Below are 16045 nucleotides of genomic sequence, written 5' to 3'. Positions count from 1 at the left end.
AAGTGGGGGGATAAAAAGAACGTGCCCAGCATAGTAATTCTGGATCATCATAGAACATGCATTTGGAGACCAGGGTCAGTGCATATTCATAATTTTTACTCTTTTCTATCTCCTGAAGTCACTATATTCATTCTACCTTTGGACCAAAGTTTAATGAAAATATGAAATGTTATTATAGAAGAAACTGCATAAGAAAATTCATTCACCATGCAGACCCTATGCAGATTTTAAAAATCTCATTATGGCCTTAATATGCAATTTCTAATGTTCTTCGTGCCTGGTGATACACAATGGTGTGGTGTGGGAGCCCAGGGGTGGCAGGGAAGAAGTGGCTGAAAGGACTTAGCAGTTTTGAGTTGATAGCACAGCTCAATATGAGTCAACAGTGGCAGGAGGCAATCGAAAAATCTCACACATTCTTTATTAGAAATATAATGTTCACAGTGAGTTCTCTTCTCTGACTCTCAGACTATGCCTGGATTAATATGTGTTGCTTGGGACTCACCTTCTTGAGTGGGATATGGACAAACAGAAGGGAATTCAGAGGAGTAAGAGAGGAGGTTAGGCGGCCTGAAATCCTGCTGTAAAAGAACTGCTTGAGGGCATTATTCTAGGTGACATAAGCCTTCCACAAAAAGACAAATATCATATGACTCCATTTAAATGAGGTACTTAGAATAGTCAAATACATTGAGTTAGAAAGTAGAAATATTGCCAGGGGCTTGGAGGAAGGGGCAATGGGGATGTTGTCTAGGCACAGTTTCAGTTTTGCAAGATGAAGAGTTCTTGAGATTAGTTGCACAATAATCTGATTGTACTTAACACTACTGAACTGTTCACTTAAAAATAGTTAAGAGAGTAAATTTTATATTGTGTGTATTTTACCATAACTAAAAATTCAAAAAGAAATCTGCTGAGAGAACGAAAAAAGAAAGACTTATGAGTCAAAAGATTAAAAAACAAAGAGGAAAATAAAATAAAATAAAATAAAATAAAAAACAAAGAGGGCAAATCTGTTAATTAAGGGTCACTATTTGAAAAATATATAAACTTATTTTTATTACTTTAAGAAAAAGTCAACACCAACCAGTATTAGTTACTGGGCTATAGATTTTAGCTCAACATAAATACGAATGATTCAACAGTCAGAATTTAAGACATAAATATAAAATGAACTATCAATATTTGTGGTCCATGATATCAGTTACCCTGAAATAATTCATGCTTCAAGAACCAGTCAGTAGCACAGAACCAGTTGGTAATAGTGATGTAGTATGAAAGAAAGAGCATTAGGGGAAAAGAGTCAGAAAATCTACATGTAAGTCTGCTTTTGTCATTTATTACCTATGTTACTGTCTTAACATACTGTACCTTACTGTACCTTGTAATGCACCCTAATGTCCTTATTTTTAAATCAAAGACCTGGAAAGGATTTCCAGGTTAAATAACATTTAACTCCACTCCACCAGATTTCTATTCAAATAATCAATTGGGGAAAAAATTGTGTGGCAATGTCAGAAACTAGAAAATCTGGGGCAGAGATAGAACACATTGGTCAGAGCAAAGGAAGATACCAAGATGCTATCCACAACTCTACTGGTGAGAGGGCATCTCAGGAATAGAAAGGCTCTTGGAGCATCACATTATCAAACTAATTATCAAAATATCACATAGTCAAACCTGAATTCATGGCTCAGTCTGAGAAGAGATAGAAAACATCATTTGGAATCACTAGAGAGCAACGATAGATTAGATGTCCAAGATTGGAGTTTGACAGAGAATCTGTTTTGTCTCCTCACTTCACTGAACCCCACTCCAAAGACAGTGAAGGATAAAAGACCTCTAACATAAAATGCAGGTCTTCAGCAGATGAGCTATTTCAACATATTTGTAGAAGAGAAAAACAGATGGAGGAATGTTGACAAATGAGACAAAATTGTGGAAGCTGTAGCCTAGAGTTTAAACAAAATGGATTCAATGCCACAGAGAACTAATCAAATCTCTAGACTTAAGACAAAGAACAAGTAAAACAAAGGACAGAAGGGAAAGGGAGGTGGGGCAGAAAATAGGGCAACTGACTGTATAAGTCTGCGTATATACAGAAAAGCTGAGTCTTTTCTCACCCTACTGTCATATCCCCATACTTGCATTGGTGATCTTAGAATAACTAAGGATAGCTGGTGAGTGTATTCATGTCCTTGAGTGTAACTCTCCTGATTCTGAAATTGTGATTGCTCCTTCAATCTAGTATTTTCACTATATATATATATTTTTTCACTCTGGAAAAAAAAAATTAAAAGCCTGGTGTTACCAACCTTGACTGCACACGTAGAGCTTTCACCCATCAGTCCTTCTTTCTAGACTTTGACTGAATATCCAAGGTCAACATCCAGAAGCTGAGAAAAATCTGTAATATTAAAGATAAAAACCAAGATAAATGATCCCAGATAAAAGGGAAGTTATTTTTGTATCTTCAAAGATATTCAAGGGGATATCGCATGCAGAGAATAAGAACAAAATTGGAATGATGATTTTTAAGAATCTTAGCATTTTAGTAATAGAACGGCAAAGACATTTTCTTCACTACAATTTTAAAGTCAGGAATATTCTCTAGGGTTCCAAATTTATATGTATTTTTTCCTCATCATTGTTTTAAATATCCTACAGCTTCCAGGAAATATTTCTAGGTCTAGATAACCCATAGCCATGCTAATTCTAAACAAATCTAATGTACCACTTGAGAAGACAAAAAGGGGGGGGGGAGAGCATAAAATGGTAATATTTAGAAAACAAGAGCACTCAAAAATTAATGTTTTTGAAATAAACTTTTCAATAGATAAATTGGAAATAAGGCAGGGAAATCTCCAGAAGGCAGACTCATAGACAAAGGTATGAAATTTTTCAGAAGGAAAGGAAGGAAGGAAGGAAGGAAGGACCGACCCAGATGTTCAAAGAAATCATTTGGACTGATAGGCATATCAAGAAGAGGGAGGAAAAAATATATAGAAAATGTATATATTCTGGCTGCTATTTTAAAAATACTTACCTATGCAACCTTATACTCAAAAATTCTGATTCAAAAAAAAAAAAAAAAAAAAAAAAAATTCTGATTCAGGGTATCAAAGATCTTACCCTGGCAACTATAATTTTACAAGTGCCTCAGATTTTTTTTTTTTTTATTTTAGTGCCATTGCTGAGGAAAGCTATTGCTGTTTGGAATTATCTTCATTTGGAAGGTTGGGTAGAAGTAAATGTAGAGAAGAAAAGGAAACTGATAACCAGAAGAGCTAATGAGGATTCTTACCAAAAGTATTTCCCCCATCTCCCATTCTTAAAGGATATACAGTTGTATCTGTGGGGAAACATAAATGCTTATATTTTACCTCAAGGCTGAACAGAAGGTCCAATGCGACTTTATGTTTTGATTTTCTGACAAAGGCCTCTTTGCAAAAGAATAAGACTTGAGAAATTAGAGAAGATGCAGAATTCCCATAGTGAGAAAATCAAAATACTGTGAAGATATTGGCTAGGGAAAAGACCAGAGGAAGTGAGCCTTGCTAGAACTATACAAGGATGCATCCCTTCCATTAAAGGTAACCCAAATCTTCTGCAGGACCATTGACTGCCCTGTGCTTGACAAACAAAGAGGAATCAGGCTCTATGAAGTTTACAAAACTCTTTTCAAGACAAAAAAATTCTAGCTTCTTCCATTATGGTATACTATCCACTTGGAAGAAATATATATATATATATATATACAGAGAGAGAGAGAGAGAGTTTCTTCAAGAAAAGCTACAAATGCAATAGTGAAAAAAATGAAGAAATTGTAGGAAGTTACTGGTACCATGTAGAAATTCTTTTAAAAATATTAGAAGGTGGGGCACCTGGGTGGCTCAGTGGTTGAGCAGCTGCCTTTGGCTCAGGTGTGATCCTGGGGTCCTGGGATCAAGTCCCACATCAGGCTCCCCATGAGGAACCTACTTTTCCCTCTGCCTATATGTCTGTGTCTCTTGTGAATAAATAAATAAGATCTTTTTAAAAGAAATTTTTTAAATATTAGAAGGCTAGGTTCCAGCTCATAGCTTTATTGGAAAAAATTATATATTTCCATGAATTGTAGCAGATAATAGCAATAACAAAAATAATAGTTAATGCTTCTGAACACTTTATGCTAGGCACTGTCCAAGCACTCTATACGTGTCTATGTAACCAAGCTCTCAGTAACCTAATGAGTTGGGTTTTAAGAGGTGAAGTGACTTCCTCCTGTTTTTACAGTTGGAGTCAGACACAGAGCAAGAATTTGAAGCTAACAGTTTAGCTTCAAAATCCACCCTCTTAACCACTTATAAGTTTTAAGCTGACAATGGCAATGGAGATAATACCATAACAATATGACAATGAGATGATGGAGAGGTCAATAGCTATAGCAAAAAGAAAAAATAGAAGAATGAAAAGGATTAAGTGATAAGAACAATCATTTTAACCTCAAATATACTGGAACAAAACATGGGGGAAATGGAGACACAATTGTATAGCAAATTATGCATATTATCTTAGGTATCTCCAAGATAAATGACATGGAAACTGTGGCTAAAATGTTGATAATGTAACAATACGATCAAATAGAGAAAAGAGCTATATGTGAAGAAGATATCAAACACTTTAAAAATCAACACATTTGAGAGGAGGATCATTTGATGGAGAACATTTTGGTAAGAATTAAAGGAAAGAAAAACAAGTGAGAGTTTTGAGAAAGTAGAGAACAGGTTGTACAGCCTGGCTATGGCTGATATAGTCCTAATGCTTATTATAAAACCCCCAAATGTAATCAGGATAGGTCATTCCCTTTGTCTCTTGTGAGGAAGATACAGTGGAAAGGATATGAGACCAAACATGTCACAAAAGTGGGTTCAAATCCCAGATATATAATTATTGAAACTTTATTTAAAATTACTCAATTTTTCTGAGTCTCATATGTAAAATAGAAACAATTTCCCTACCACATGGCTTTGGAATAATTTAAAATAACACAAAACATAACAAGTCTATTAAATTTCAGATCTTTTCTACTGAAATTCCTGTTATGCTGAAAGTAGAAGATTTAATAAACATTTGACTTTCTTTGCTGTCTTCATTACTCCCTCAAGATGGAGAAGAAAAAAACTGCTATATTTCACTGATTGCTGAACAGTCAGGAAAACTGGGATCAAATCAGAAGAAATAAAGACTGAAAACATGATAAAACCTTGAAAAGAAATAGCCATACCATCTTGGAATATGTAATACATCTTGAATATGTACCATCTTGGAACACAGATGCAAGATGAATACGAGCAATGGCATGTTCTATTAATTGCAAGTAATGTTTTTAAGGTAGGATCTGCTTCATACTATAAATTATTAAAATTTGTATTTGGCATTTATTTTTCCCTTCTTTGTCTTGTAATCTGGCATCAAGAATATATATTTTCCTAAATAGCCAATGGATTGATAAAAGAAATAACAAGGGAAATTATAAAATACTTTTATATTAATAAAAATGAAAACATAATGTACCAAAATTTATATGATACAACAATGCAGTGCTTAGAAGGAAATTCATAGCTCTAAATTTTTATATTAAAAAGATTTTGAATCAATAACTTCCCTTACACATTAAGAAACTAGAAAAAAGAAAGCAAACTAAACCAAAGCAAGCAAAAGGAAAGAAATAATAAATATCAGAATAGGTATTTTGAGACAATAGAAAAGTGAGTAAATCAAGAAACCCAAAAGTTGGCTCTTTGAAAAGATCCACAAAAGTGGCAAAACTTTCCTTAGACTGACCAATAAAAAAAGAGAGAAGACTGAAATTATTGAAATCAGAAATGAAAGAGGGGACATTACTACTGAGTTTACAGAAATAAAAATGATTTAAAGAGAATACTAGGAATAATTCTTTTTTTTTTTTAATTTTATTTTTTTATTTTTTTTATTTTTTATTTTTATTTATTTATTTTTTTTAACTAGGAATAATTCTATGCCAAAAAAAAAAACCTAAGTGAAATGGGCAAATTCCTATAAAGATAAAAACTGAAACTAATTCATGAAGAAAATTTCTAAAAATATAAACAGATCCATAATGAGAAAAAGAGATTGAATTAGTAACCAAAAATTTCCCACAAAGAAAAAGCCCAGGCACAGATTGCTTCACTGGTGAATCCTACCCAACATTTAGAGAACAATTAATACCAATCTTTCATCAACACTCCCCGAAAAAATAGGAGTAAATTTTTCCAACTTCTCTATAATACCAAAACCAGACAAAGACATCACAAAAAAAGAAAATTGTAGGCTAATATCCTCTGTGAATATAGTCATAAAATTTATCAACACAATATAACAGAAGGAATCCAGAAATATATAAAAAGGATTATTTGCCACGACCAAGTAGAATTTATTCCAGGAATGAAAGGGTCTTGTAATAAATAATGTTACTAGAATAAGAATAAACACCACATGGTCAATTCTATAGATGGAAAAAAAATTTTGACAAAATCAAAATCCTTTCATTACAAAAACGCAAGGAAAACTAGGAATAAATGTGAATTTCTTCAACTTGATAAGGAACATTTATTAAATATCTGCAACTAACATCACACTTATTGTTGAAAGACTGGTTTCCCTCTATGATCAAGATAAGGGTGTCCACTCTAGCCACTTCAATTCAACACTGTAATAGAGTTACTAGCCAGGATAATTAGGTAATCAATCAATCAATCAATATAAAAATGATAAACATCCAGATGGAAAGGAATAAGTAAAAACTATCTCTATTCATACAGGCATTATCTTGTGTACAGATAATTATAACAAATCCACAGAAAAACTATTAAATCTAATAAATGGGTTCAACAAGGTTGCAAAATACAAGAGCACTATACAGAAGTCAGTTGTATTTATATACATTAACAATAAAAAATCAAAAAAGGAAGTTAAGAAAAGAATTACATTTCCATAACACTAAAAGGAAAAAAAAAAAACTACTTAAAAATAAATTTAGAAAAAGATGTGTAACGCTTGTACTTCCCCCAAAAAAACTATAAAACATCATTGAAGTAAGTTAGAGAAGAACTAAATAAATGAAAGACACATCCCATGTTCATGAGATGGAAGATGTAATATTATTAAGATGAGAACACTCCCCAAATTTATCTGAAGGTTTTAGACGATTCTCACCAAAATTCCAGCTATCTGTTTTTGCATAAGTAGACAAGCTGATCCTAAAATTCACATAGAAATATATAAGACACAGAATAGCCAAAGCAGTCTTGAAAAAGAAAAGCAAAGTTGGAGACCTCACACTTCTCAATTTCAAAATTTACTAGAACTCCACAGTAATTAAGATAGTGTGGCTGGCACAGGCTAGCCTTTTAGATTAAGGAATAGAATTAAGAGTCCAAGAATAAATCTTTACATTTATGATCAGTTGATTTTTGATAAGTGTGCCAAGAAATCAATGGGAAAAGAATAATCTTGGGACACCTGGGCAGCTCAGTGGTTTGGTGCCTGCCTTTGACCCAGGGCATGATCCTGGGGTCCCACATCGGGCTCCCAGCATGGAGCCTTCTTCTCCCTCTGCCTGTGTCTCTGCTTTTCTCTCTCTCTCTTGCTGTCTCTCTCTCTCTCTCCCTCTTTCTGTATCTCTCATGAATAAATAAATAAAATATTTTAAAAAAAAAGAATAATCTTTCCAACAAATGGTGCTGGAACTGGATATCCACACACATAAGAATGAAGCAGAATACTTATCTAACACCATACCTAAAAATCAACTCAATGGATCAAAGACCTAAGTGTAAAAGTAAAAAGTGTAAAACTCTTAAAAGGTAACATAGAAATAAATCTTCATAACTTTGGATTAGGTAATGGTTTCTTAGATTCGACAATATAAACACAAGTGGCAAAAGAAAAAAAATAGATTAATCAAATACAATCGGTTGTTTTTGTTTTTGGGTTTTTTTTTTTTTTTCAAAAGACACCAACAATGAAGTAAAAAGACAGTCACAGAATGGAAGAAAATATTTGCAAATTATATATTTGATAAGGGACTTGTATCTAGAAGTAAAAAAAAAAAAAAAACTCTTACAACTCAATAATAAAAAGACAACTGAATAAAAAAAATAGACAGAAGTAATCAATAAATATTTCTCCAAGGGCAATGTGCAAATAGCCAATAAGGACATGAAAAGATGTTCAGTATCATTAGTAATCAGGGAAATGCCAATCAAAACCCAAATGAGTTGCCATTGTACAGGCCCTAGGATATCTAGAATCAAAAAGTCAGGTAATAACAAGTGTTATGGAGAATGTGGAAACTCAGAACCCTCATGTACTGCTGCTAGCAATGTAAAATGGTACAACCTATGTGGGAAACAGTCTACAAGTTCTGAAAATGATTAAACATTGAGCTACCATAACCAGCAATTTCACTCCTAGGTATATACCCAAGAGAAATGAAAACATATATCTACTCAAAAACTCATATACAGATATTTATAGCATCATTATTCATAGTAGCCCAAATGTGGAAACAACTCAAATATCCATGTGCTGATGATAAACAAAACATGGTAGATCTGAATAATGGAAATTATTCACCCATAAAAAAGAATGAAGTACCCATAAATGCTACAGTATGGATAAATGTTGAAAGCATTATGCTAAGTGAAAGAAGCCAGTCACAAAAGGCCACATTATATATTCCACATATATGAAGTGATTAGAATAGGCAAATCTATAGAAACAAAGAGTAGATTAATGTTCCCTAGGGGCAGGAGGTAGGGCTAAATAGGAAATGAAAGGGTTATGTAATGTTTGTAGGGTTATGAAAGTGTTTGGAAATTAGATAGTGGTGATGGTCCCACAACTCTGTGGACATACTAAAACCCAGTGAATTGTACGTTTAAAATAGTGAATTTTGTGGCATATGAATTAAATTTGTCTCAAAAAGTCTGTTATTTTTTTTAAAGTAGACACTATAAGCATAAAACTATAATTCAAATGAAAAAAATAAACTTTCAGGATTGTATTTAAATATTTCTATTGAGAAGGTGCATACACACTGTTGCTGGACTTCCAGGGCACCTTCTTCCCAGATTTAACCACAATATGGCAACTGGGTTTGTAAGGGAAATGCTGGTGTCTTCCCTGAACTTTCTGCTCCACCAAAGTCAGTGCCCATAAAACCCCTCCTGCGCGGGACCACTTCGTGCTAGAGGTCCCACTGGTGCAAAACCCAACATGATGGTGGCCACTGTGCCCTTGCTTCTCCCCAGCAGCCTTCTACTCAGCCTGCAGTTTACTCTGGAGTTCAAGACCAAGGGTGTCATCAAGGAGTGCTGTAGGGACGGTTACCAGCTTGGGCACTGGTTTACCTACTGTAAAACAAATCCAGTGCACGAGCAGAGAAAGATGTAAGTCCTTTCACTGTAAAATTATGCGTAAAATTGCATCACTCATTGAGGAAAGTACCCCCTTACTGAAAGAAAAATAAAATTTAAACACTGCCTTTGAAAAAAATTCTATTTACATAAAAATATTGCATAATTTTCTTTGTATCAAACATTATATGTTAGTTGTATTTTACTTTCTCTTTAATTTTAGTTAGATGTACTCATTTTCTGCTTGGGACTCTCAGTAGTGCTCTAATATTCAAAACAAAAAATATAAAACAATCAACTTTCTTTGCTATAGTCTTTGGCAAATTATGACTTGACAAACAACAATCAGAATATTATCTGAGGTCAGCTGTAAAGTTTTCTTAATTTTTCTCGCATATAAATGAGCGTGTATACACACAATGTTTCTTTCATTGCAGCCACCAAACTAGTGCCTGGGCCCAAAAGAAAACAAAAGAAACACACAAAAGCACAAGAGTCATGTTCCACATCACCCATAGAAAAGATATTTATCAACATTGACTCAATTTTCATTGAGTTTAAATCTGAGATAGAGGATTTGCTTAGCAGATAAATCAAGTGGGATTAAGCTTGGCTCCTCATAACAACAAAAACAAAAAATCTAAAACAGAAGTAGCTTATACAAAAAAATACAAGTTTATCTCGCATAAAAGAAATTCTGCAGTTGGCAGTCCTGAACTGGTGTAGGCTCTCCACAATGTCATCAGGGAGCCAGAGTTGTTTTGGCTTCCCACTTCATGATATCTGGGTATGATCCTTGTCTAGCAAATCTATCCAGTTTGAACAGTAAAATGAAAGTTGACGTGAAGGTTCTTCTTCACTGAACATATCTTGTGACTGACCATTAGCATTTAATCACATAGTTAACTGCACTGGACAACTGGAAATGTAGTCTTTTAGTTAGATTATAAATACAGATTATAAATCTATACTAAGGAATGAGGAGAGAAAGACTAATAATAGGCAAAAAATCTATACTATGATGAGTGGATATAACAATGATAAGGGCAGCCCCGGTGGCCCAGTGGTTTAGTGCCACCTTCAGCCTAGGGCATGATCCTGGAGACCTGGGATCAAGTCCCACATCGGGCTCCCTGCGTGGAGCCTGCTTCTCCCTCTGCCTGTGTCTCTGCCTCTCTCTCTCTCTCTCTCTCTCTCTCTGTCTCTCTCTCGAATAAATAAATAAAATCTTTAAAAAACAAAACAATGATCAAAATTTATGTTGGCCCATCAAATTTAACCCAACAATGAGCATAAACAATATGTTTTTTCTTCTATTTTTATGTGCTGACTGTAAATGTTCTGCGGCTATTTTACACATATTTTTCCAAAGCTACGTGCCAGATCAAAATGTTTATTTGGAGAGTGCAAGTGAGCGGAGGAGCAGAGGGAGAGGGAGAATCTCAAGCAAACTGTGCTGAGTATGGAGCCTGGCAGCAGGGCTTGATCTCGTGACCCTGAGATCATGACGTGAGTGGAAATCAAGAGTCAGATGCTTAACTGACTGAACCACTCAGGCACCCCCCCCCCAAAAAAAAGTCACAATGTTCTATGTATATAATAAACTCTGTCTTGAATCAATAAGCAATGAAGAAGGATGCTTAGAAAAAGCAAGTAATCATCTAAGTAATGGTAGAATCTGAAACTATGTTTAGGGTGTCGTGACAATTTCTTACCAAACATGGAGAACTATCTCCCTGCCGTGGATTAAAGATGACCACATTCTCCAATCCATCCTTCCATTGAGATGTGTGCTTTATTTCCACTCCCCTGGACCTGGTTGACCCTAATGATATGCTTCAATCAATAGAATTCATCACAAGTGATAATGTGTAACTACTGAGACCAGGCTTCAAGAGATTTTGCCTCAAAAGCATTTTCATCCTTTGCTGCTTGAAATACGACTCTTTTTTTGGAAGTCCGTTGGAAGGTTCTCAGAAGTCTAACCCAAGTCTAAATTGAGAGGCCCCATGGAGAAGAACCAAGACACAAGGTGGTTGTGTAGCCAATGCCAACTGCCAGTCACATGACCAACATGAATTAAATGACTCAACCCAGTCAAATCTACAGATGTCTGCAATCTCAGCTGAATACAATCAAGCACAGCCTCATGAATCAGATGAATCCAATCAAGCCATAGCTTCATGAAATATGACTCATTTTTAAGCCAATAAGTTTTGTTATGGTGATATGTAACTGACAGACATACACCCTCCTGTGTTAGATAAGTGATAAAATATAATTTGGCTTTGTCTCAGATGTTAAAATTTATTTTGCCTTTTAAAATAATTCTTAGGGATCCCTGGGTGGCACAGCGGTTTGGCGCCTGCCTTTGGCCCCGGGCGCGATCCCAGAGACCCGGGATCAAATCCCACATCAGGCTCCCGGTGCATGGAGCCTGCTTCTCCCTCTGCCTGTGTCTCTGCCTCTCTTTCTCTCTCTGTGACTATCATAAATAAATAAATAAATTTTTTAAATTAAAAAATAAAATAAAAAATAAAATAAAATAATTCTTAAATTTGTTTAAATCAGGAAAATTTAGCCTCATGAATCAAAAACTATGTCTTCTCACCTTGAATTGCATAGAGCCTATATATGACTAGTAATAGACTTGGTCTTCAGTAAATGTTTACTTAAGAAGCAATGTTTTTTGACATATACACGTTTATAGTATAAAAAGTAGGGTGTAAAAAGTAAAGACTTTTTGATAAGCAGTGTAAAAATTTCAATGAGAGACAAAAGAATAAGTATTTTTTTGAAAATTATTTTGAGCATTTTGAGGATAATTATGTTTATAGATAGGATGATTTCCTCCAATAGAGAATGACAAAGGAAGAGAGAGAGAGAGAGAACGAATGAACTAGGAAGGAAAAAAAGAAAAACATTCTTGGTAATCATCATCTCTTTGTTAGTCATCCTGAATTGACATTTGATTTCTGACTACTTTTTAGAACATATTTCCTGAAATGTTATATAGTTTTGCAAGTTTACAAATTCAGAGCTAAGTTCTGATTTCACGTAATTTTATTATGCTGTAAAGAACAAAACATCAGACTACAGATATTTTATAGATAACTATCATGTGATTACTTTGTGAACTTAATAGTCTATACCACTTAAAGTCCTCTTTCTAATTCTTGAAGGAGATACTACTGAATCTATGCATGATTGAAAATCCAATTACCAGATTAATCTTGATTGCAATTTATGATTCTCCTATACCACTAAGATTATGTAATTATGAATAGCTCAAGAAGATATCCTTTATGTTCTTTCTTTAAAAATTATGAGGCTTAGAAATAAAACATTTGCATTAAATACCTCCTTACTTTAAAATTTAAATAATCTTTTTCAAGAAATAACTCACTAAAAATCATATGAAGGAAGAATAAATAATTTATGCTATTATCAAAACTACATTATAGTTATATTCTTGGTGTACAAAAGCATCCCATAATTTTAATAGAGTAGAAGGCATCTATTAAAAATATCATTCATTTTATTTACCTTTGATTACATGGCATATATAAAATATTTCAAATTTAGATAAGTTGTAAATAATACTACAATTGGTGCAATTCTATATCTCACAACTGGAGAGCTTCTGGAGATGCTATTCACCTCTAAAATATAAGACTTTTTTTGATGTATAAAACACTTCCAATTTCTCTTGACAGCCAATAACTTTGTCTGCCTTGGTCAAGTACATCTATCAGCTATTCCCTCACCCTCCCTCCCCGACCCCGGATAAAATAAGCCCTGGATTTAGAAAAGCTAGTATGTTGTCAGAAGCCTCCAAAATTATCTATGGAGGACCTAACAATTTAAACATGCATTATTACTTGATATACAAAGCCACTGTGGGATAGTAAAAGATTATTATTTTTTGACATGGGTCAAAAAAATGAGACTCTGAAAAGCCTTGTCCTGGTTGATAGTAAATGGTCCAGTGGGAACTCAATCCAGAACTTCCGACTCCTGGTCTCATGCTCTTGCTACTATATCATGCTGCTTCAAACCACACAATATACTTTAACTTGAGGGATTGATAGCAGAACCTACAACTGCTGACTTGAAGAGGAAAGTGTAAATTTATTTTATGTGGTATTAGAAATTACAGAATATTGTAAAGGACAGGGACATAAATGTGGTTACTGCCAAAAAGAGCCTTTGCAAAAATAGTGCTCAGAAGAACATATATTTCCTTCCCATGTGTCTTCTGATTCACGTCTGCTTAGTGTACTCAGAAAAAATAAATTTTTTACTACCTCCTCCTCTGCAGAACCAATATTGCTACAGAAGAGCAAAACACATGCTATTCTTTCTCATGAATCAAAAATATTACAAAATTCTGATTTCAGAGTCACCACAGTTGCAGTGATACACAAGTCGAAAGGAACTCCTCTTTGTTAAAAAATGTTTTCAAGGCTATGTTCTTAATATATAAAATAAGCATAAATATTTGGCAAAGTATTCTATTTGAACCCTGATTCAGACATACTTAAATTTGCTCTGATAGAGACAGAAATGCTTGACATCTTCAGTTGTGGATATAAGAGTGTGCTCTGATGTAAGAGCGGCAATCACCAATCTTATTATCAGGAGATGGGTGATTTAATTTAATACATCCTTGACTTTTATATGGTAGAAATATGTAGCAAAGCTCCAAGAAATTGAGAAACATTGTACTGGCCCAACCATGCCTAGCAGTGATTTGAAATTAGGTAGAGAAGAATTCTTCAAGCCATAGAGTACATCTACATAAATATCAGGAGCTTCTGTATGATTGCATCAGCTCTTATCTTGAAAATAGCAAAAACCCAGCAGCTGAAGCCAGCTAACTCCATCAATGCCACAGTGAAACTGGCTGTACTCATAACTGCAGAAAAAAACAAATATGCCTATTTTCCTCCAAGGGCGATGACAACTCAAGCCTATAACATTAAAGACTCAGTTTTGGGTTTTTGGTAAAATCCCCGACAGCCCAGTGCTTAAATATTTCTCCAAATTTTTTAATGTTCTTTTTTCACTAGATGGGACAAATTTTGCCTCTTTTGTTACTAGTATATTTTACCTAATAAGCAAGAATCTTCTCTGAAATGACCTATATTAAAAAATGAATTTTATCAGATCAAAGGCAAAAGAAATGTATACAGGCCACTGTCTCCTCTCAAAAGTGGGCATATTAAAATCACATTACTTTCATATTTTAAAGCAGATAGGGGGAAAATCATACTTATCTTTTTCAGCCAGACCATTTCCTAGCAGTATAAGAAATTTGCCATTAGCTGTGAACCTGGACATTATTCTACATGGGCTATATTTCTATCTGTTTCATCCATCTTGCATTGGAACTCTTGAAGATTCTTTTATCACTTAACCTCTCGGAGCCTGCCCCATTTTTAAAATGGGACAAAAATAGTACTGAGGAAATGAAAGCTGTTGTGAGAATTATTTTGCACATATGAAGCAACCAAAGTGATGTCTGGTCATGGTAGGGTATGCAGCAAGAAAGCATTCGCTGCTGTGATCACTACATAGCCCTAGCTTTAAGGAGGTTATATAAATTAGATCACAGTTTCCGTGATAAGAGCCAAAGGACTGTTGACTTTCACCAGTAAAAAAACAAAAATTTTGGTAATTGATTGATAGCTACATTGAATAAATGTTGAAGTAAAAGCAAAATTCTGGGGGGGCGGGCGGTAAAGAAGATAGATTTTTTTTTTTTAAAGTAGTATTCCATTTACTGAAGTAGGGGAACTTCTGATGGCTTTACAAAAGTAGACAATTCCAAGAGTCCTGTGAAACATATTTTCCTCTTGGATGACAAAGCTAGAAAATCACTGTAGTGAAGATCAGATATTTGAAACCGAACACCATTGAATAGACAACAAGGGGTATAAATACAGAGCAAAGTAGAAGAATGGTAGTATCAAGGTAAATGAAAGTCTGGCAGAAGAAAAAAAAAAAGGTGTGGGGGAAGAGATGGAGGCAGATAGATAGCTTACAGTAAGAAAAAAAACTATTAAAAATACATGGTGACAAAATTGGCAAGAAGAAAATGCCCAAATATAAAATGGGGAAGAAGGAATATCTAATAATTGGGAGGGAAAAACTCTGAGCTTTGGTTCTGTAACCTTTTTGCTTACGTGTGATGCAACAGTTTAAACAAGACAACTGAAGCAGTATGCTATTTTTGGAGATCCTGAAGATCACCTACAAATGGAAATGATTTATAAAGGAACAAAATTTTGGTAAAGGTTCAAAACAAAAGAAGGAAATGGCTCAGGATCAAGATTCTAATTCACGATTTCCCGACACTCAGCACATGCTGATGGTTTTGGTAGAGATGGTTGCATTAAAGACACGTTTAACATTTAAATTCCTCGTTTCTGTTCTATGGATTCCTTTCCTTCAAAAATTATTATATGATATTTAAGGCATTCCACAGAGGTAACCATCTGAATCGGATATTTCTATATATAGAAATAATTCAGATTATTACCCAACGTAGGTTCAGTGGCTTATTGCCTCTAACTTCCCCAATATATTCAACATACATTGAAATTGAATGACTGTATTTT

At 34.3% G+C, this 16045-nt stretch overlaps 1 long non-coding RNA gene across 1 annotated transcript in view; it reads right to left on the bottom strand.

Annotated features, from left to right (window-relative positions):
* LOC140625329 (uncharacterized) overlaps positions 1-16045 on the bottom strand; it is a 54829-nt gene that overhangs the window by 30014 nt on the left and 8770 nt on the right. The window contains exon 2 of the long non-coding RNA XR_012024688.1: positions 2316-2407. This is a non-coding gene — a long non-coding RNA (uncharacterized lncRNA). The remainder of the gene's footprint in view (positions 1-2315; positions 2408-16045) is intronic.

The sequence above is a fragment of the Canis lupus genome, chromosome 36 (genome assembly GCF_048164855.1).
Source record: "Canis lupus baileyi chromosome 36, mCanLup2.hap1, whole genome shotgun sequence".
NCBI classification, from domain to species: Eukaryota; Metazoa; Chordata; class Mammalia; order Carnivora; family Canidae; genus Canis; species Canis lupus.
Note: the sequence above shows the minus strand (reverse complement) of the source record. Positions and strands in the feature narration are given on the sequence as shown.